Below are 21,405 nucleotides of genomic sequence, written 5' to 3' on the forward strand. Positions count from 1 at the left end.
TTACTACCCAAACTCTACTTTAAATGGGAAGGAAAAAGAAATTACTGGAAGGGGCGTAACTCGGTCCTAACTAGTGAAAGTAGGTTTTTTCGGGGCACTTTCTCCACCTAAAATTTGAGGCATTGGATCTGTAAATCCCAACTAGGGCACCTTGAGTCATCTGCCCTTCTCGACTCTGAATGGGCCGGTTTGGATCGGTACTTTGTTTTGGGTGCTGTCTGCTTACTTTTTTACTGTAACAACAGGTTAACACAACGTTCGTGCCTTTGCCTTCACTTTTCCTACTTTACTTGCATTTATCATCATATTCACATAGACAACATTAACCCATTCGGGCTTATATAAACGTCAGCCACTCAGTATAAAATGTAAACATTTTACCTGGTGTGGGTTGAAGAAGGAAAGTTAGTGGATTCCATAGATGTTTCCCTTTACACACAGGTATTTGTATTATCTCGAAATTCGAGGCTAAATGAAAATTTCTCTTCGAGAATGTCTCCGCTTCGAGTCCCTCACGAACCCGGTAAGCTTGAAGAACCGGTGGAGTTGTTTTCTCGGGACTTATTGATAAGCTATGCTTTATCAGTTATGTTAAAAGTTTGTTTTCTTCTTTTTCCGAATACTTTTTTCAGCGAAATAGATATTTTTCAAATCTTATTTTAATTCACTGCGCGAGAGAAAGTCAGTTTAAACGTTGAGTAAGGAAGGATAGTTTATAGAATTCTGTTGTCAAGTGTTCTACATGTAGTTAGTTGCTAACCGAATTATATTGTTGAACGTATTAAGTGAAATATTATTTTCGGGTGTAATATTCAGATTGTTGTCGAGTTGTAGACAAAATATGTAAATATCTAATATATATTGTTGATTGGCGTTATGTACAAGTTTGTTTTAAAGTTTTGTTTGTTTTGTTTTTTCGTGTCTTAATTTTAATTTCGCATGAAGCTACACGAGGGCTCTTTGCAATTTAACAGTTTGTGGAATGACAGCTAGTTATCACCACCCACTGTCAGCTCTTGGGCTACTCTTGACCTTTACATTAAAACGTCTCTATGGCTGAAAGAGCGACCCTATTTGATGACGTGGATTCGAATACGCTCCCCTGGGATTACGAGTCGACTGCCTCAACCACCTGACTCTGCCGAGCCTTTAAGTTATATTTGCACGTGTGTAAAAATGTTACACTCGTTTTGTATTTTGAGATAGAAAGCAGTGTTTTTCGCTTTTTTCTAACAATTCTTTGGCATTTTGATTTTTGCTCGTTTGTTGTTTAGCGCATGAGCTGTCTGTGCTAAGTCCGCCACGGTTATCAAAAAATCGTTTTTCAGCATTAATTAGCATTCATACTTACACCTGTGTCACTGTGGGCCTTCACTGATATAGTGTCTTTTGAACAACTTTATGTGCATAGGAAAATAGAAATGTTAAAAAATGTTATATTCCTTTGTTGTTTTCAAATACAAAAATAACTATGTTTTTGTTTTGTTTTCATTGGCGTCCAATGTTACCTGCACGAACTTATATGTACAAACAATAAAAGAAACGAAACGATGAAAAAAACGAAAGAAACCACTCGTGGAAAGGTGATGTCATAACAGAAACTTACACTTCTGCAAAAGTATACACAATGTGATATGATAAGTAAAATGAGAGAATTTTATATAAAAAAGGAAGGAAGTTTGATAACAAAGGAACAGGAAAAGAAGAAACACATCTTCGCAGAACTGAGGTCAAGACTCAATCACATAATGCTATTTTAGAAGCATAATATTACTATAATATTTGTATGTGTAAATTACCTTGAACGTTACATTAACCGAGATTTCTGAGCGATCAGTGGTCAGTGTTTAATTTTTCTTAACCGGTAAACTTTCTTTCAGGAACCTTGTTACGTCACAAACAAGTTGTTCGTGAGCTCGGGTTGTTTAAGCTCGCGTTGTGGTTCTGGTCAATCACAGAAACAGTCTGTTATTACGTGAGTAATTTGTTTTTTAGCTGTTCACCTCGGACAGGGAAGACACTTTGGGTCAAACACGTAGAACTCGAGGTGTGTGGCAACCTAGCAACATACATTGAAACGTAACACTCGTGAAAAAATCGATATTATTTCATCCCACGTTTCAGCGGTGACTTCTTATATCATATCGACGAAGTGCAGGACCAGAAGTTAAAATGGCTTCCTCATCACGACTGAAGAATCTTTATTCAGTCACAATATTTTGGATTTTGTGGTTAAGCCTAAAGTGTATGTTACATCCCGTTTCCGCTGAAATAAAGCTTCCGTTACTAATGCCTGATGTTCAGCCTAAAGTGGTAAGTATTCTGTTCAAGTACGTAGCTTGAAGTTTTGTACGTATACTACCATATGGTAGGAAAGTATTTTCTTAAGATGAAGTCTGTTACATTACGAATTTAGTCAGTATTTAATATATGATTCCAAGATCTGTTGCTATATTCCAGTATCTGTTTTTCTAGTTGTTTTACCCGTACAAAAAAAAAAAAAACACGTCATTTGAATATCTTTAAATCTTTTACGAGTAAGACACAATACAAAGCTGTAATATGGTACATTCAGCATATTATATAATCATTCACTATAGTCATGTTTATAAAGAACTTTTTAAATTTTATTAAAGGAAGAAAGCATGAATGTAACAAACGTAGCATCTGTTTTGTTCTTAAGTTTTGTATTTTAAAACATTTGCTTTTCTTGGTCTTAACAGAATGACTAAAATCTAAGACATAGGAATGGATGGTGAAAATATTATTCTTTCTGAAAAACTATTTGAACCTGTTATCAGTAATTAGAATTAATATTTCATCTAAACAAGCTACATACACAAGCCTTAAAAATTAACAAAATATATATTGATTTATTTGTTGGATATTATTACAGTTACCCACGTTTTTAGTCATAATTCTAATATATTATATACAACGTGTATTATCAGGTATAAATAATGGCAGAACGTGAACAGAGAAAATTTGTTTTGAATTTCGGGCAAAACTACACAACAGCTATCTGCGCTACCCGTCCTTAATGTAGCAGTGTAAGACTAGAGGGAAGGCACCCACCACCAAATCTTGGGCTACTCTTTTACCAACGGATAGAGGGATTGACCGCACATTATAAACCCCTATGACTAAAAGGGTGAATACATTTGGTGTGACGCGGATTCGAACCCGCGATCCTCGGATTATGAGTCGAGTGCCTTAAACACCTGGCCATGCCGTGCCTTAACAGCGAGAAGATCCTATTATACAAATATATCTTATAGAGAGAAAGACAAAAATGTTTGCCGACCAAAGCAAGCTAATGAAAGATGGATATAATATTTGTATGTGTGGTATAAATAATAAAAATGGAAGTAATTATTTAGAAAATACTTCGTTTCTCAATCCTTCAAATTATTTGAATATTTGCTTTCTTTTGAACATTAACATTTTCCTGACCATTTCTGTTTTGAACCAGTAGAAACATGAGTGGTGATGGCTCCACCAATATTTTCTAAAAGGGGCACAAATACATTTTGCTTCCCCCCAATATTAAAATATAAAGAGTTTTAGAGAGGAAAAGGCCAGTTGAGTGGCACTTCTGAAGTTACAAGAAAACTTGTGAAGGGATGGAAACATGCTTGTGTCCACGGGGGGAATTCGAACCACAGATTTTAGCGTTGTAAACCCAACGAACGATATATTCACCTATTGTATTTTGATGAGAAAATAGGACGGAATTCACCTGAACATCGTTTAGACTCAGTGGTTCCTAACCTTTTTCATGTATTACACCCTGAGACTCTCCAGGGTATTACCGTGACCCCTATTATAATGTTTGTTATGGTGAACTTTGCGTAAAGGTAGAATGAAGTAAAAGCATATAAAGATCCTAATTTATTGAAAATGTTACAAGTAAATGACCTTGAGATATGCTACAAGTGCTAAACAAATGTAAAATCCATGGAATTACTGAACATCATACAAAACCTACTTATTCACTCAGTGTGAGGGTTGATATAATATATATATATAATGAGAAAATATACTAAATACGATGGGAACTTTAAATTTTAAGTTCGATGTATTAATATTATATAGTTAAAAAAATTAGGCAATTCAAAATATTGTAATATATGAAAATTTTCACTCAAAATTAGACAGATGTTTGCGCAACAAGCATCTCGACGCGGTTCAACTGCTGCACTTCAGCGTGTTTCTCATTCGTGGGCAGTTACAGGCACTTGCCATAAAAACTATAAACTGCTCCGTGATTTCCCCAATAATTACCAAACCTTCTGGGACCCCGACAAACTTTAAACGACCCTCAGGTTAAGAACCACTGGTTTAGAGAGTGAAAATGAAGATCGAGCTCTTAAAAGTGGTTTGTGCACCAGCAGTAAGCTCACTGCACTTGGAAATTTGTTTTTTTGGTGCGCACCAGCAGTAAGCTCACTGCACTTGGAAATTTGTTTTTTTGGTGCGCACCAGCAGTAAGCTCACTGTACTTCGAAGTTTGTTTTTTGGTGCGTACCAGTAGTAAGCTCACTGCATTTGGAAGTTTGTTTTTTTGGTGCGCACCAGCAGTAAGCTCACTGTACTGGGAAATTTGTTTTTTTGGTGCGCACCAGCAGTAAACTCACTGCACTTGGAAGTTTGTTTTTTTGGTGCGCACCAGCAGTAAGCTCACTGCACTTGAATTTGTTTTTTTGGTGCGCACCAGCAGTGTTTACTGCACTTGAAGTTTTTTTTTTTTGTGCGCACCAGCAGTAAGCTCACTGCACTTGGAAGTTTGTTTTTTTGTGCGCACCAGCAGTAAGCCCACTGCATCCCAGTTTTTTTTGTGCGCACCAGCAGTAAAGCTCACTGCACCTTGAAGTTTTTTTGCGCACCAGCAGTAAGCTCACTGCACTTGAAGTTTTTTTTGCGCGCACCAGCAGTAAGCTCACTGCACTTGGAGTTTTTTTGTGCGCACCAGCAGTAAGCTCACTGCACTTGAAGTTTTTTGTGCGCACCAGCAGTAAGCTCACTGCACCAAGAAGTTTGTTTTTTTTGTGCGCACCAGCAGTAAGCTCACTGCACCTGAAGTTTGTTTTTTTGTTGCACACCAGCAGTAAGCTCACTGCACTTAGAAGTTTGTTTTTTTGGTGCGCACCAGCAGTAAGCTCACTGTACTAAGAAGTTTGTTTTTTTGGTGCGCACCAGCAGTAAGCTCACTGCACTTGGAAGTTTTTTTTGTGCGCACTAGCAGTAAGCTCACTGCGCTTGGAAGTTTGTTTTTTTTGTGCGCACCAGCAGTAAGCTCACTGCACTTGGAAGTTTTTGTTTTTTTTGGTGCGCACCAGCAGTAAGCTCACTGCACTTAGAAGTTTGTTTTTTTGGTGCGCACCAACAGTAAGCTCACTGCACTTAGAAGTTTGTTTTTTTTGGTGTTTTTTAATTTCGTGCAAAGCTACACGAAGGCTATCTGCGCTAGCTGTTCATAATTTTAGCAGAGTAAGACGAGAGGGAAGGCAGCTAGTCATCACCACCCACCGCCAACTCTTGGGCAGCTCTTTTACCAACGAATAGTGGGATTGACCGTCACTATACAACACCCCAGGGCCGAAAGGACGAGCATGTTTGGTGTGACGAGGATTCGAACCCGCGACCCTCGGATTACGAGTCGAAGTGACCAGATAATTTTGTATTTGTGTCGTTGTTCTTTGAGTGTTGATATTTACTGCACTCATTGTCACATGTTGAAATATGCTGGTGACGATTTAAGGTTTATGAATCTGTTTTGTCGTAAGTCCGGGAATAATTTATTAAATTTAAAATATGTAAATTTCTAATACACACACACACACACACTAAAGATACCTTATACGTTTATATAATAAATTGTAATTTTAATGAAGCTGTTTCTTCAGTCTAGGTACCGGCATGGCCAAGTGGTTAGTTAGGACGCTTGACTGATAATCTGAGGGCCACGGGTTTGAATCTCTGTCAAACATGCTCGCCCATTCAGTCTTGGGGGCGAAAAAACTGACGGTTATTTCTATGATCCATTGATAAAAGAGTGGCCTGATAGTTGGCGGTGGGTGGTGTGACCAGCTGCTAAATTTGGGACGGTTAAAACAGATAACTCTAGCTTTGCGCAAAATAAAAACAATCGTTAGTCTACTAACAAGAGCAGTAATAACGGAAAAGAAACCTCTTTACGTATGTGAATTTCGAAACCTGTTGCTGACGTACGGTGCCCTTGGTAACACAGCACGAATCAAACTAAATCACTCCCATTTCCCGTCCTTGACGAAAATAGACTCAGCGACACTTGAAGGGTAGTAAAGAAACATGTTTAATAAATATTTTGGAAAAAAATTATCCAACGCTCAGTTTCGCGGAATCTTCGCTGGCTTCACGATAAGCTGGGGGCGAAGAGAGGCATTTAATGCAGAAATTCTGGATTCGATGCCTTCTGTGCATCCAGCGCCACTAGGTCAAGCGCAGTCTCTTCACAACGAAATGTGTTTAATAATGGCTCCAACACGTGGGTGTTGGATGAAACATCAATAAAGGTTTTTATTGAAGAAAAGTTTTGAAGGCCATGCAAGGCTGTTTCATTTATAGGAGTGTTAGTAAGTATAGAAGAAACTAATTCTAGACTGACCAGAAAATATTTGTACAGGGAAGGGTTGTGACTAATTTTATATTCATATAGTCTAACAAGTTTGTTTGTTTTGAATTTCATGCAAAACTACACGAGGACTATCTGTTCTAGCCAACCCTAATTTAGCAGTGTAAGACTAAAGCGAAGGCAGCTAGTCATTACCTCCCACTCCAGACTGTTGGGCTAGTCTTTTATCAACAAATAGTGGGATTGACTGTCACTTTATAACATTCCCACGGCTGAAAGAGCAAGCATGTTTGGTGTGTTGTGGATTCAAACCCTCAACCCTCACGAGTCGAGAGCCTTAACCACCTACCTGGCCATGCCGGGCTTCATCTAACAAAACTGGACTTTCGTTCCCAGTAACTCATCAGCTCGTGCATAACTGTAGTGGACACATTATAAAGAGCATAATGTGTAGCTTTGTGCGTAACAACAGATAATTAAACTTTTATTAATATAGTAATGTCCCTCAGGGGTCATTGTTTTTGGACTTGTTTTTTCTCTTTGTTTTTAATATAATAGTAATGATAGTGACAGGGACATCGTTAGTAAGTTTATTAAGTTCTTAGGTGTCAATATATGTATTGAAGATGTTGATGCACTATAGAATGACTTGAATCAGGTTGCAGGTTGGTCAAATATCTGGTTGTTGATCGAAATTATTGTAAGTGCAATTTAATGTGTTTGAACAATCATGGCTGGAATCGTCTGTTTGATATAGAGGGGAGCCTATCGGATAATGCAGCTAAACAAAAGGATATTGGATACAATTATCTTAAGAAACACATTTTGGGTGTGCTTATGGAGTTATTCATTACATGTCCAAAGAGGCCACTATCTCTATGTAAATCCTCACTTGGTTTTAATCTCCTTGTATAGGAGAGGAAGGAGTTCAAAGGTGGGTTACTACAATGATTCTGGGAATGGAAGAATTGTAGCATTAGGATAGGTTAAGATATCCTAAGTTGTTTTATCTTAAGATAAAAAGGGTTAGAAAGATTGAGGTGTACAAGATTATGTTAGAGACGAGCAAGATATAAGTCTGTGATTTATTTGTCCTCACTTTTGAAGATAAGTGGAGAGGACACAAGTTCGTGACTTGAAAAAGACAGACTAGACTCCAGTTAGGACTGGTTTTGTTGCTAATCGGATGATTGGCTTATGGTCTGAGTTGCTTGGAGGGCAAAATTTACAAAGAAGAAAAGTTCAAATGTTTCCTTTTGTTATGGGTGCGTGGGCAGTGAAAGACCAAATGGTCACTTGCTGTCTGGTTAAAACATTTATCAAACTGACTGGGAACTGATCAGTTTTGTTTCTAATCATGGCAATCCTGTTTGTAACAAAATAGCAATGTAATTATTGCTTTCTTTGGCAGTTGAACAAAATTTTATTATTATTAATAATAAATAAATAAATTATCATTTGTATTTTGATTGATTTGGTTTGTTTTTAATTTCGCACAAAGCTACACAAGGGCTATCTGCATTAGCCATCTCTAATTTTGCAATGTAAGACTAGAGGGAAGGCAGCTAGTCATCACCACCCACTGCCAACTCTTGGGCTAATCTTTTACCAATGAATAGTGGGATTGACTGTCACATTATAATGCCTCCATGGCTGAAAGGGCATGTTTGGTGCAGTAGGGATTCAAGTCCCTGACCCTTGGATTACGAATCGAGTGCCTTAATCTCCTGGTCGTGCCGGGCCATTATCATTTGAAGTGATTGCTCTTTTCAGACTTAAAGTTTAGAGAAAAGAAAAGCATTCACCTCAATTTTATTTTGATGGTGAGTTAGAATACTGATACAGGTTGAGCTTGTCAGCTTTGTTGTAATTGTCTTATTTTAAAATTACTCAACTAACATTCGAGTTGCCAGAAGATTTGAGTTGGATTCATCTCACAAAGAATTACTTGTTCATTATAATTCATTTAAACAAATGGAAATAATTCTCACAGTATGTTATAAGAAGAAGAATGCAATGCCATGCAGTGGGCTATCTGTGCTGTGCCCACCAATGATATTGAAACCAAATGTTTAACATTACGAGTCTTTGACATTGAAAAAGTGTACATATTTACATGGCTCTTAGTTTTAATGTAATATTTATATTTATTTACCTTTACATTTAGAAAGACTCCTATCTTTGTACGGCGTTTCAAATGCCCAGAAGTTTCAGCACCTACATAGGTAAGTTTATTTTTAACTATGTTAAAAAAAAAACAGAAAGAAAAACATAACTACTGGTTGTTAAGCAGTAATCCTGAATGCCTATACATCTAAATTTTTGGGTTCAATCCCTGCATTGAATGTCGTAATGATGAGCTGTTCTCTTTAATAAAAAAAATGTTACTAACATAATTCCGAATACCTGATGATAATAGTGATATAAATTACCCATTTTATTTTAAATAATACATAAAACGTTGTAAGATATTTTTATCAGTAAATTAGCTGTAGCAAACACTAAAGAAAAACTGTAATACTAATAAGATTTAATCGTGACATATCGGAATTTTGTTGGAGTATTACTAGTGCACTTAGTTGCACTATTCCATTATTATGTTAATGTTAACTGTATTCAATGAGGGGGAAATACTTCAAAGCAGTGTCATATAACATTGAAATATTCAGAAAAATTATATAACAATAATACATGTGTGATATGTGTAAACATTTTTATTCATAATTCAGTAATACCAAGAGTAGGTAATATCGTAATAACAAAGCATCACGTTAACAAAATTAATAATTGTTTGTCTTCCGATATACGCACAATTTCTTAACCATTTCAGTGGAGTTCGAACCCAATGCCACCATGCACACTGCTCATCATATCCTACTATTTGGATGCTCCGTGCCGTGGGATATCGAGAACGAGACACTCCTCGTGCTGTTTGGGACTGTGGTGAGATGGGTGGAGTTGGGCGGGGATCCCAATATCGCCGTGCTCCTGTATGTTCTGAAGGTTCTCACATCATTTACGCATGGGCAAGAGATGCTCCAAAACTAACGTTACCAGAAGGTGAGAAGTTGATTTTGGTACAATCTGTATTTATGATAAGGTTGTATGGACCAGCTAACGATTGTTCTTATGGTTAGTAACTTATACAATCGACCACTTCAATCCTAGAATTATTTTCTGTTTTTTATATTTCCAGATGACAATTAGTAATTTATATTAACAATTATACATCTAAAGCTCATCCATTGAGCCTTGAATTTGCTAACACTGTGATTTTTTGAAGTGGATGATATAAGCTAGTTAGTAATTAGTGTCCAGCAAGAACAGTTAAAAAAAATAGTAGTTAATTAATAATTAGATTTAGGCAATTCTATAGGCTACTGAAATGACAACAACTTGGCAATTGTGTTAAGAGTAACAAGCACAAATTGAATGGTAGATTCACTGTTGCGAACTCTGTTTTTAAAATTTTAATTTTGATGTCTCTTTGCTAAAAAGAGTTTGTCATAACATATAGAAATTTAATGAAAATGAAAGCTTATGTAGAAGAAAGAAGTAATGATACGAGATTTCCAGAATGAAATTTCATAGTTCAGCTAATGAGCTAAATAACAGGAGTTGCTGCAGCTATTCCTCAGTGATCAAATTAGTAAGTTAGTCGGTGGAATATTTGTTGTGCCAGCTGTCGATCGATTAGCAAGGAAATTTTGCAAGTGAGATTATTTATGAGTTAAGAGTACATTAGTTTCGTAAAGTGTGAGGGAACGTTATTTATGGAATTACGCACACCAGTGAACGTACTTTAGAGCAAGTGTTATTGATTAAATAAATTAATTCTCTAGTGTTACATGGACTAAACTTTGCACAATTTTTATCAAATAATTCGAAAGAATTAATCAAATGATAGGATGTTGATTATATCACTGGTGCCAGAAGTTGAATTATTTTGGTGAAGATAAACTGGAAGGTTGGGTAAATTTCAAGATGACAACAAGAACAAGAAGCAAGATCATAAATGTTGAAAGAAAAACAAATAGAGAGAAACAGAATTTGAAAAAGGAAACAAATTAAAACAAGATTGTTTTGTTTCTGAATTTTGTGCAAAGCTACACGAGGGCTATCTGCACTTGTCATCCCTAGTTTAGTAGTGTAAAACTAGAAGGAAGGCAGCTAGTCATTACAACCCACCACCAACTCTAGGGCTACACGAGGACTATCTGCACTAGTCATCCCTAGTTTATCAGTGTAAGACAAGAGGGAAGGCAGCTAGTCATCACAACCCACCACCAACTCTAGGGCGACATGAGGGCTATCTGCACTAGTCATCCCTAGTTTAGCAGTGTAAGACAAGAGGGAAGGCAACTAGTCATCACAACCCACCACCAACTCTAGGGCTACACGAGGGCTATCTGCACTTGTCATCCCTAGTTTAGTAGTGTAAAACTAGAAGGAAGGCAGCTAGTCATTACAACCCACCACCAACTCTAGGGCTACACGAGGACTATCTGCACTAGTCATCCCTAGTTTATCAGTGTAAGACAAGAGGGAAGGCAACTAGTCATCACAACCCACCACCAACTCTAGGGCTACATGAGGGCTATCTGCACTTGTCACCCCTAGTTTAGCAGTGTAAGACAAGAGGGAAGGCAGCTAGTCATCACAACCCACCACCAACTCTAGGGCTAAATGAGGGCTATCTGCTCTAGTCATCCCTAGTTTAGCAGTATAAGACTAGAAGGAAGGCAGCTAGTCATCACAACCCACCACCAACTCTAGGGCTACACAAGGACTATCTGCCCTAGTCATCTCTAGTTTAGCAGTGTGAGACAAGAGGGAAGGCAGCTAGTCATCACCACCAAAGAGTAATGGGATTGATCGTCACATTATAACCTTCTTTAAAACAAGATCAAGAAGAAATAAAATACACAAATAAAAGAATACCAGGAAGTTATTTATTGAGATTTAAAAGAAGTTCAGTAGGTGAGAGATGGAAATTTCAGAGAAGAATTAAAAGGAAAAGAAATCATATGTAAATATGAAGGAAAAATAAATCTTATTGAATACTAGATCAATGAAGGTATTGGAGATGTATAGTGGGATTATGAGGAGATTAAAGAAATACTAAAAGGATGTAAAGACAGAATTAAAAAAGTGGAAAAGTAAATGAACAAAGTCAAAAGTGAAGTGCAAACCATCTATAATGTGTAGAAAAATTATAAGAAGATCACTGAGATAGAAATGAACATTAATGACAGAATGAAACATGTGGAAAATGAGTTGATAAATGCAAAGATCAAACTAGCCACACCTCTTTTTGTTTTATTTTTTACATCTCCATGAGAATTCCAACATAAAACACTATTTACTATCTCATATAGAATAGAAACTCCTACTTTTTGTACTCCTGTTTCTGCTATTGCTGTATAATCTTTGGCTAAAGAACCTTCTTGGAATACAACTGCCGTGACAATATTAATATAAGTTCCACAATTTATTCGGTCATTTTGACAACATCATTCACTTGAACACCAATGAATTATAATGTGAAAATACCATGGGAGGCAGATTAAACTTAGACCATAATAATCTAGAGTCAACAGGTGAAATGGTGAACAATAAGTTATTATTTTTGCCAACTCTTTGAAAGGACCAGATTTAGCAACATTAAACAACCTTGCACCTGAAAGTCACAACAACTATCAAGTACTAGTAACTACCTTATCCAACAGGTGCCTGAGGGAAGTATTCAAAAGCAAAGATCAGAATAGAGAGGAGAGAACAGATCCCAGGTGAACTTGTGGAAAGGCTTTCTTAGTTACCTTAACCAGGTGCTTTGCATGAAATGGTGGATCCACTCGCACATGACTGATTAATATATGCAGTAAGAGGTAAGGATATGCAAATTAGGTTAAAGCAAAGCAGGTGTTTATTTTTAAAAGAAGATTTTCAGTTGGTGGTGGAACTTGATCAATTAAAGATCTCATTTAAAAGTACAATGTCATCAGACCATGTAGTATTGAAATATAACTTTTTTTTACAATAGTCTAGAAAATCTGAAAGGACTAATTAGACAATTAGTTACATAGAAGAGAGGAAATAAACCAGAGCAGGTGTCACTCGAATGGACATACTGTAAAGAATTGCAGGCAAAAGCTTCTAATAGTTGATATCAATAAAATATAATTATTATAAATGATGGTAACATGGCCATTACAGCTGAGGCTGTGAAGATATGGTAGCTGTTAATACTTACAGAAGAAAATATCCTAAGAATAAATCTTTGATCCTAACAAGATAAAAAAAAACAAAAAAAAAGCTATTCACACATTGAAAAACAGGAAGTAACTGGAATTATGGGGCAGAATTCAGCTGAGAACACTGCATCTGCTCCATATGATGTAAGAAATTCATTATTTAACAAAACCACTCTATAAGTCCAATGGTTTATTGATGGGAAGCCTTGCAATATGTTGTTTGACACTGGTTTTACAGCTGCACTTATTCAAGTAGTCACAAACGCCAAGAAGTAAAAAGTTGAAACTTACCTTCACTGCAGAATGTTTTTCTACACTGCATGATATGTGGATAATTTACTTTGCAAATGAGTGCATACTTGGAGCTGACTTCTTGTAGAGACATGGATTGAAGGCTAAACTAATTTCAAATGGCTTTGCAGACTATGACCAGGAAATCCCTGTGCATTACATGACAATTACTATGCCAGAGATTGAAATTTTGATAACAATGAGAGAGGCAGTTGTTGTACCATGAAGAAGTGAAATGTTCATACCAGAATTTTCATAAATACATTTACATCTGTTGACTAATCAATAGAGTACAGTAGAACCAAACACTTCAGCATGTCCCGGAGTATTATTGCCTGAAAGATCTCTCACTGATCTGTAGAAAAGATGTCACCATTATTGTAATAAACACAACAAATCATGAAATTCAAATCAACTCTGGAGAAGACAGAGTAAGATGTGAGGATGTACTGGAAGTATTCTGTATCAAAGAACATCAGAAGTAGTTACTTTTGAGGGAAGTCCAATCTGATGAAGAGGAACCTATTTTTCAGAAGATAAAGCATGGAAACATTGTGAATGGAAGAAACATGTATTATGTTTTGACAAGTGTGTGTCATGATCAGGAAGCTGATGATGCCTGAAGCTTCTCCATATATTGTATATTTATAACAAAGTTTATTTCACTTCCCATTCAAGCTGTTCCCATACTTTATTTTGATGGAGTGTAACCTCTCTGAACTGTCTTATCATCTTAATGACAGAACCTCACGTGGGAAGACGTTTGAAAATGCTTATAGGGAAACTATTGAAAATTCTGGATTGGTCAAATAAAGGAAATCTCAGGCTAAATTCCAAGAAGTGTGAATTGTCCCTTCAACATTTAAGTTTAATGGAACATACAAGCAGCATACAGACCAATTTGAGATTGAATATGTTCAGGTTTGTGAGCACATTGAAGAAAGAAAATATATTTGTTTATTTGTGATGCATACGACTTGTTTTAGCCAATCTTGACCGCCCAGCATTGCTTCTTCTTATGTCTGTTGTACGTTTTTCAGGTGTTGGCTTCAAAGTGGGAGGAAGAGACTCAGGAATCAATTACTTATTGTTGCAGGTACATTATGCCAATGTGGACAAGTTTATTGGTAAGTGTATTTTGTTTGTATTTAACAATTATTATAAAACTATTTATGCTGAATTTGCAGTAAATGTATTTACTGATTAGCTGAGACCGGTTGATACAAGACACATGTTGAATGACAAAAGAGTAAACTTCAAGCCATTATAGCAACAGCTATGCAAACTGAGAAACACGTTTAGTTATTTTGTTTGATGAACTAATTGTAAACTAGACTGTGACGGAAGCAAAATTCCAATAGAAAAGTTTACACACAAAAATGCTTTTCTGTATTGGTTGGTGTCATGAAATATAACCAGTGTATAGACGTATAGGCTATTACATGTAACACATTAATTTGGCACAATAATGTTAAACAGTAAACAACTTTAATGTACACATTACATTCCATATTTGATTATTTCTGAAGCTTTATTACTTCTTATGAAAAAGAGAAGTAAACTGAGCAAGCACGCTCTTTTGAAACTGTTTTCTTATTGGCTAATTTTCCTGCTGAATCTACAAACCTTCTGCTCTTTCTCTCTAGCTGGTGAAACTGACAACTCTGGAATTATGTTAACAGTGGTTCCTGGGATTTCTAGCAGGTAAACTAAACTTTTTTTTAACACACATACACATGTCTATGAGTGTATCGTACTAATATTCACTGGTTACAGCATTTAACTTTTAAGCAGAAATGAGCCACATGGTTAAATGTAATCCAATGTAAAATGTAATTTAACTGTAACACACAACCAAACTGAAACTGATCATTTGTTTTTTTATTGGCTTTTTAGAAGAATGATTACAAATACTTGTGTTTATTTCATCCATTGCTTCAAACATCATGGTTTTTATCTGATGTCTACAAACACAATTTATTGATTTAACAGAAAATTTTAAATGTTTTTATCAGCAACATAAATATTTTTTATGTAAATATAAATGTATTTATAAATACATATGATATTATTTTTGATGGTTGTTTCATCATTATTATTGCAATACAAATACAAGCTCATAAATATTGAGTGAAGTTCCAGTTATTATACAGGATGAAATGTAACATAAATTATTATATCACATTTAACAGAGTGACCAAAAGGGCTGGAGTGCTGCTACTGGGAACTGATGGGAGAATTCCAGCTCATAAAGAGGGTAAGTACAAAAATAATATACAAACACAAAGTGTTCTAGAACTCAGGGTCATAATTTGCATAGAAAATGATACAATAACTACATGGCAGTGCATTTTGTCATACCATATCTTTTGGTCTATATTTTAATCTTAACTGAGCTTGAATTTTATTAGATTTATTTCCAATATTTATTCATTTGTAACAGTTTTGCCCAAAACAGATGATCACCTGGTGAAGTAATTCTTGATGACAAGAAACCTACTTGAAATAAAAATGTATCTCAGAATGACTGGTATGGGTGTTAACATTTTTATTGATAAGGAGAGAACAACATTTCGACCTTCCTAGGTCATCTTCAGGTTTCTTAACCAGCCATTCTGAGATTCAAAAATGTCACCTGCTCCATTTAGAACTCGTGATGTAGTCTAAGTTTCTTTAGTTATCAAATTCACAGGATAATTATAAAGGTGATTACACTATGTAACAAAATTTTTACTTTTTCTTGTTAGTAGGCATAAAGAGTTATTTCCCAATTGCTTATGCCTAAAGTAAATGGAAAAGACCTATTTTTCTCTTTAAACTTTACTTTTGTGACCTGGGTAATGAAATTTTCAAATCTACCCATTTTCTGGAACATTCCAGGTAGATTCAGTGCTGAGTAGCTGATAGAGAATTTTCTTGAACTTTCTAGAATGTTGTAGAAGCCTCAAAGCTGTGCTGCTCCATAATGGGAATAAGGATCCGTTTCTTCCCCTGGTTCATTCGGTGCACCTCAAAGAGGAATATAAGAGCATCAAGACCTTGGTAGAAGTCTTGAAGTATGATGAGTATGGCTGGGAGGTTATCGGAGACTTCAAAATGGTGGCATTCCTGGTGGGGCTCCAAGGGGGCTTTACCAGGTTTCCTTGTTATCTTTGCCTTTAAGAAAACAGGAACACAGCACTGCACTACAACAGGAAGCACTGGCCATAATAGACAGAGTTCTCTGTGGGGAGGCACAATGTCAAGTCTGAACCACTAGTGGATTTCCAGAAGGTGTTGTTCCCACCATTGCACTTAAATTGGGTTTTATGAAACAATTTGTCACAGCTCTTGATAAGGAGCCTGCAGCCTTCAAATACCTTCAAGACTTCTTCCTTTCTAAGCTGTCAGAAGCAAAGGTCAAAGCCGGTTTCTTCAATGGACCACAAATAAAAAATATTTTGGAGTACACGAAAATTCCCCAAAAAGCTCAATATGAAGTAAAAAAAGCATGGGGCAGCTTTGTCGCAGTGGTTCAGGGCTTCTTGGGCAATCATAAGGCCAAAAATTATGTAGAACAGGTTGAGGCTCTGGTGAAGAACTATGGCAAAATGGGCTGCAGGATGACTCTGGAAGTCCGTATCCTTGATGCTCATTTTGATGAATTCAAGGAGAACATGGGAGCATACTCAGAGGTGCAAGACAAAAGCTTCCACCAAGATATACTGGACTTTGAACGCTGCTAACAAATCTCAAAAATCTACTCACTTCTAAACATTTTTGCATAATTTTAGTGTAAATACATGTAAATCTTAATTCATATGTCGTTTTATTCGGACCTTATGTAAATGAAAATTTGCCCGTTTTTACAAAGAAAATAAGTTAATTTCTAAATTTCATTATCCAGGTCACAAAAGCAAAGTTTGAAGGGAATAATGGTCATTTTCTGTACTTTTACAACATAAGCAATTAGGAAATAACACATACTATCCAGGAACAAAATTTGTGTTACATTGTGTGATTATATCTCTAAAAACTCTTAATCTAGGAAAAGCTAAATTTTATCAGAGGAACCATGAGATCTGAATGTCTTATCTGCATAAGTTTGAACAGGATACATTATCTTAGCAGTATTCTGCAGATTGACATGTATTTTATGTACATAATTGAACTGGTGTTGTTGAAAATAGAGAGACAGAAGAAAAAATGAAATCAGAACTGGTCTGGGAGAAAAGTGATTTTACTATACGGTATTATATGGCTTTAAAACAAAACCATATAACACATCCATACTTTCTTCAGTAACACCTCTGATCTTAATGCAGCAGGTCTAGTGATTAAGGTGCCTCGGTTTTGATCCCCCATCACTAAAAATGCTCACCCTTTTGCCATGGGACATTATAATGTGATGATAAATCCTGCTATGTTTTGGTAAAAGAGTTAACGATTGATGGTATTGACTATTACTGCTAAATTAGGGATGGCTAGTACAAGTGTCCCTCATGTAAGTTTGCACAAAATTCAAACTTAATGTATCTCTGTTATAGTTTTGCTTCTTTAATTCAACAAGCTTTAAGATACAATGATCTTAAATATGAAGGTTTCCTTATAAACTACTTTTTAATACAGTTGTGTTGATTGTACAGGATAATTGTGTGTTCCTTTTAAGTGATATATTTATTGGTCATTGAAATCAGTCTGACAGTTGAGGTTTAGCATATCTTTTATAAATCTCATGTTTTCAAAGCTCCCATTGAAATTGTTTTCATATTGTTAAGTAAAACACCCAGCATTTAAGAAAGATAATTTATGTTGCATGTAATTTATTTTAATGATTTTGGGAATATAACCACAGAACATCAATCTTCATATTCTTAAAGAAATGGCTAATTGAATTTTCAACTTCAAATATAAAATTAATGCTTGAATATGTTAACATTCTAAAATATACCAAGAAGATTTCCTTATATTCTCTTTGATATACTTGGATATTGAAATTAATCTTTCTAATGGATGCATTTAGAGCACATGGAAACAGAATGTATGATCCAGGACCAAATAGAAATTCATCCTTTTCGCTTTAGGACACACACTCACCAGTTGGGTAAGTATTTGCTAACATACTTGTATTAAACTTAAAGCTTGATAACACCACACACATATATATACATTCATATTTAGTTTCCAGCTGCTATGTAATTTGCATTATGGTATACAAATAGTAAGAACAGCAGTGCCCTCTATTTGCATCATATATAAATACTTCAGTATTTCAACTCACATGTCGTTTCTCACTTAAAGTGAGTACTTCCTATTGGACTTACTTTATCAGTCTGCTTAAATTTGTTGTTTGCTCAGTTCTCCTATATATCTATTTGGTAATGCTAAAAATTGGAATAGGAATAACATTTCTTGTCTGTGTTTTTTGATTGGGAAGTAAGAGTAAATACAAAATCTGAGGCTGTACTGTCCTCATATGCTGTAATATTATCCAAGAATGATAAAACTTTTATCTACAGAATAACTAGAGGTCTGACAGAAATTTATTGTAGAGCGAGTCTGAATTTTCTAACTTTGATTGACGTTTAAGACGCTGGACACAATGAAACAATATTTGACTCACAAAAACAATAAATGTTTGTATGGATTAAAGAAAGTTCCTTTGTTGAAAAGATCTCCCCCTCTTTATTGTGAAAATAATAGACTGAGAAAAGCATGCATGGCATTATATACAGGAAACAATATTGCTAGTCTGCCCATACCTCTTGTGCTACCCACATGATTTTTTTTATCACATTCACTGCTAGATAAGGGAGATTTTTTTTGATGTTATTTTTGCATGATAGGTCACCTGACCTTTCAATGGAAAACACTTCCAATTATCTTTACATTGTATGTAAATATTTAAAGAAATATGTCTCACAAGAAGACAGCAGTGATACATCAGGTGAATGACCAAGAACTGTAGGTAACAAGGTCAAAAGAAAGTTAAAACTACATACACCAGAATAAATGAAAACGTTGAAAAATTTCTATTTTAAAACATATGATAAGCCTGCATACCACAAGAGAAAATTAAACACACACACACAGGTAAATATGAATACAAGTAACTATCAGAGTGAAATTTGCTAAATATTGATGGATTCTTTTCATCCCATCTTTTCTTCAGTGGCACAACAGCATGTCTGCAGAGTTACAACGCTATAAACTGGGGTTAGTAGATACCCAATGTGTAGCTTTGTGTTTAACTTCACTTAAACATATTTTTCATTATAGGACCTATCTTTGAAAAAAATTAAATTACATGAATGTAATATTATACTGTTTCATTCTGTTTTTATATGTAGTCACTGGAAACTATAGAAATTATGTAAATCAATATGAAAATGAAGTTGATTAAATAAAGCAGAATAGATTCTGGTATTTATATATATTAGTATGAATTCATGGAATTTCTCTAAGGATATTGGAACCCATGTAATAATTGTTATAATAATTATTTGTTACACATAAAGGTGCTGGTAATTTATGTATTTTTATTTCTATTTTTTGAGGAATTTATATTTTCAAGTATGATTTATATATTTGCTTCATATTTTATTATTAATTGCATTTGATAACAAACAGTAATTAAATACAATACACACATAACAAATGTTGCACACATCAGTTAAATATATTTTTGTAATTTTCCAAGTGTTTTACAAGGAAAACTTTCAACATCTACTGTATCATTCAGTTTAGGGGTATGCAAGTTATTTTAAGAAGACATTTTTTTAGGTTATACATGGACAAGTATGTGTTTATTGAGACAAATAAAAATGTTTTGTTGCACATGCTATTTGACATCTTTATCACTGAAGCAAGTAATTATAAATAAGAAACTTATTTGAATATATGTAACCTGAAATATAAGAAAGTGAAGTAAATATATGTATTGAAAAGACAAATAACCCTTTTATTTATATTATAAGCTTGTTAGATAACCCTTTTATTTATATTATAAGTTGGTTAAATAACCCTTTTATTTATATTATAAGTTTGTTCGAGGGATGTGTAATTCTTAATGAATTTTAAGTGCATTAGTAAAAGTTTCTACATATTTTAGTTTTTAACTTTTAAACATACATGTATATTTCTCATGCAGGAAGCTTGTGGCAGGATATGTTGTTAAGCCTAATGGCCAGTGGCTGTTGATTGGAAAACATGACCCTCTGAAACCACAGGTATTTGTAGAAACTATTTGATAATCTTTGAAAATATGTGCAATTAAAACTAACCAGGAAACGTGTGAACTATTTAAATTTCGTAATATTAAATAATTCTATACGAAATAAATAATATTAACTTAATGAGGATCCCCAGTCTCACAAGTTTACCTTACCTGTTTCAGATGTTTTACCCTGTTCAGAACAACTTGACAATTTTGCAAGGAGATATAGTGGTGAGTGTTAACAAAAGTCATTACGTGTTTTTTTGTGGAAATTATATTGAAATTTTATAATACAGTAAAGAACAGGGCATAGATTCTGGGGATGGTGGGTATACATCCCCCCTTCATTTTAGGTGGGGGATGGTGCATTTAATCATCCCCTACAGTTTGGTCTGTTGAATTGTTTTATTGCATCACAGGCCTACAAATTGTGTATTTGTTCTTGTGATTCTCATGTTCTTACCAATCGAATTACATAATTAGGCCTAGATGTAGGCTTTTTCAGTAGCCAAAGTTTACATCTTTAATATAGGCATACTTCTAAGCTTTTCGATCTAAGCGATAGTTCGTAAGTGTCAGTCAGCAGGCCTAAGTATACATGCAAGGCTTTCAAGCACTATCACAGAATCTACCTACGTCTTGTACGTAGTGTAAGATTAAGTAAAATTTTCATCACAACAGATTGAACAGAGCATGAAATTCGAAAATATTACTCCCAAGTGTAAACTCCTGTGATCTAGATCTGGCAGGCCATTTGTAGCTTGTAGCTGCATCAATCTTATCTGTATATTGTGCAGTTTTCCTATGCCATGTCTTATGCATGTCTAACCGATTTTATTGTCGAACGCCTTACTCTCCTTAGCTGCCAAAGCCGCTGACCATAGTGTACAGTTAACGACAGGTTTGGGCCTTCGGATCCAGATGCTCTACATCACTCCCTCTCCTCCTCCCTTTAGTCTGAGCCTCGATTTTACAACAGGGCTCATTAGACCTGTATATGTGGCCCTCATTAATCCATGAAATTTCAGATTATCACTGCCCTCTAATAAAGT

At 35.3% G+C, this 21,405-nt stretch overlaps 1 pseudogene across 1 annotated transcript; it reads left to right on the forward strand.

Moving 5' to 3' along the window:
• The first annotated feature begins 1,715 nt into the window (after positions 1–1,715).
• LOC143238684 (peptidylglycine alpha-hydroxylating monooxygenase-like) lies at positions 1,716–16,503 on the forward strand (annotated as a pseudogene). Its single transcript, XR_013020714.1, has 7 exons — positions 1,716–2,313; positions 8,781–8,838; positions 9,444–9,673; positions 14,199–14,285; positions 14,805–14,862; positions 15,351–15,415; positions 16,088–16,503. The product of XR_013020714.1 is annotated as a peptidylglycine alpha-hydroxylating monooxygenase-like (transcript).
• Positions 16,504–21,405: the final 4,902 nt, after the last annotated feature.

This window comes from Tachypleus tridentatus, chromosome 2, assembly GCF_004210375.1.
Source record: "Tachypleus tridentatus isolate NWPU-2018 chromosome 2, ASM421037v1, whole genome shotgun sequence".
In the NCBI taxonomy this organism is placed as follows: Eukaryota; Metazoa; Arthropoda; class Merostomata; order Xiphosura; family Limulidae; genus Tachypleus; species Tachypleus tridentatus.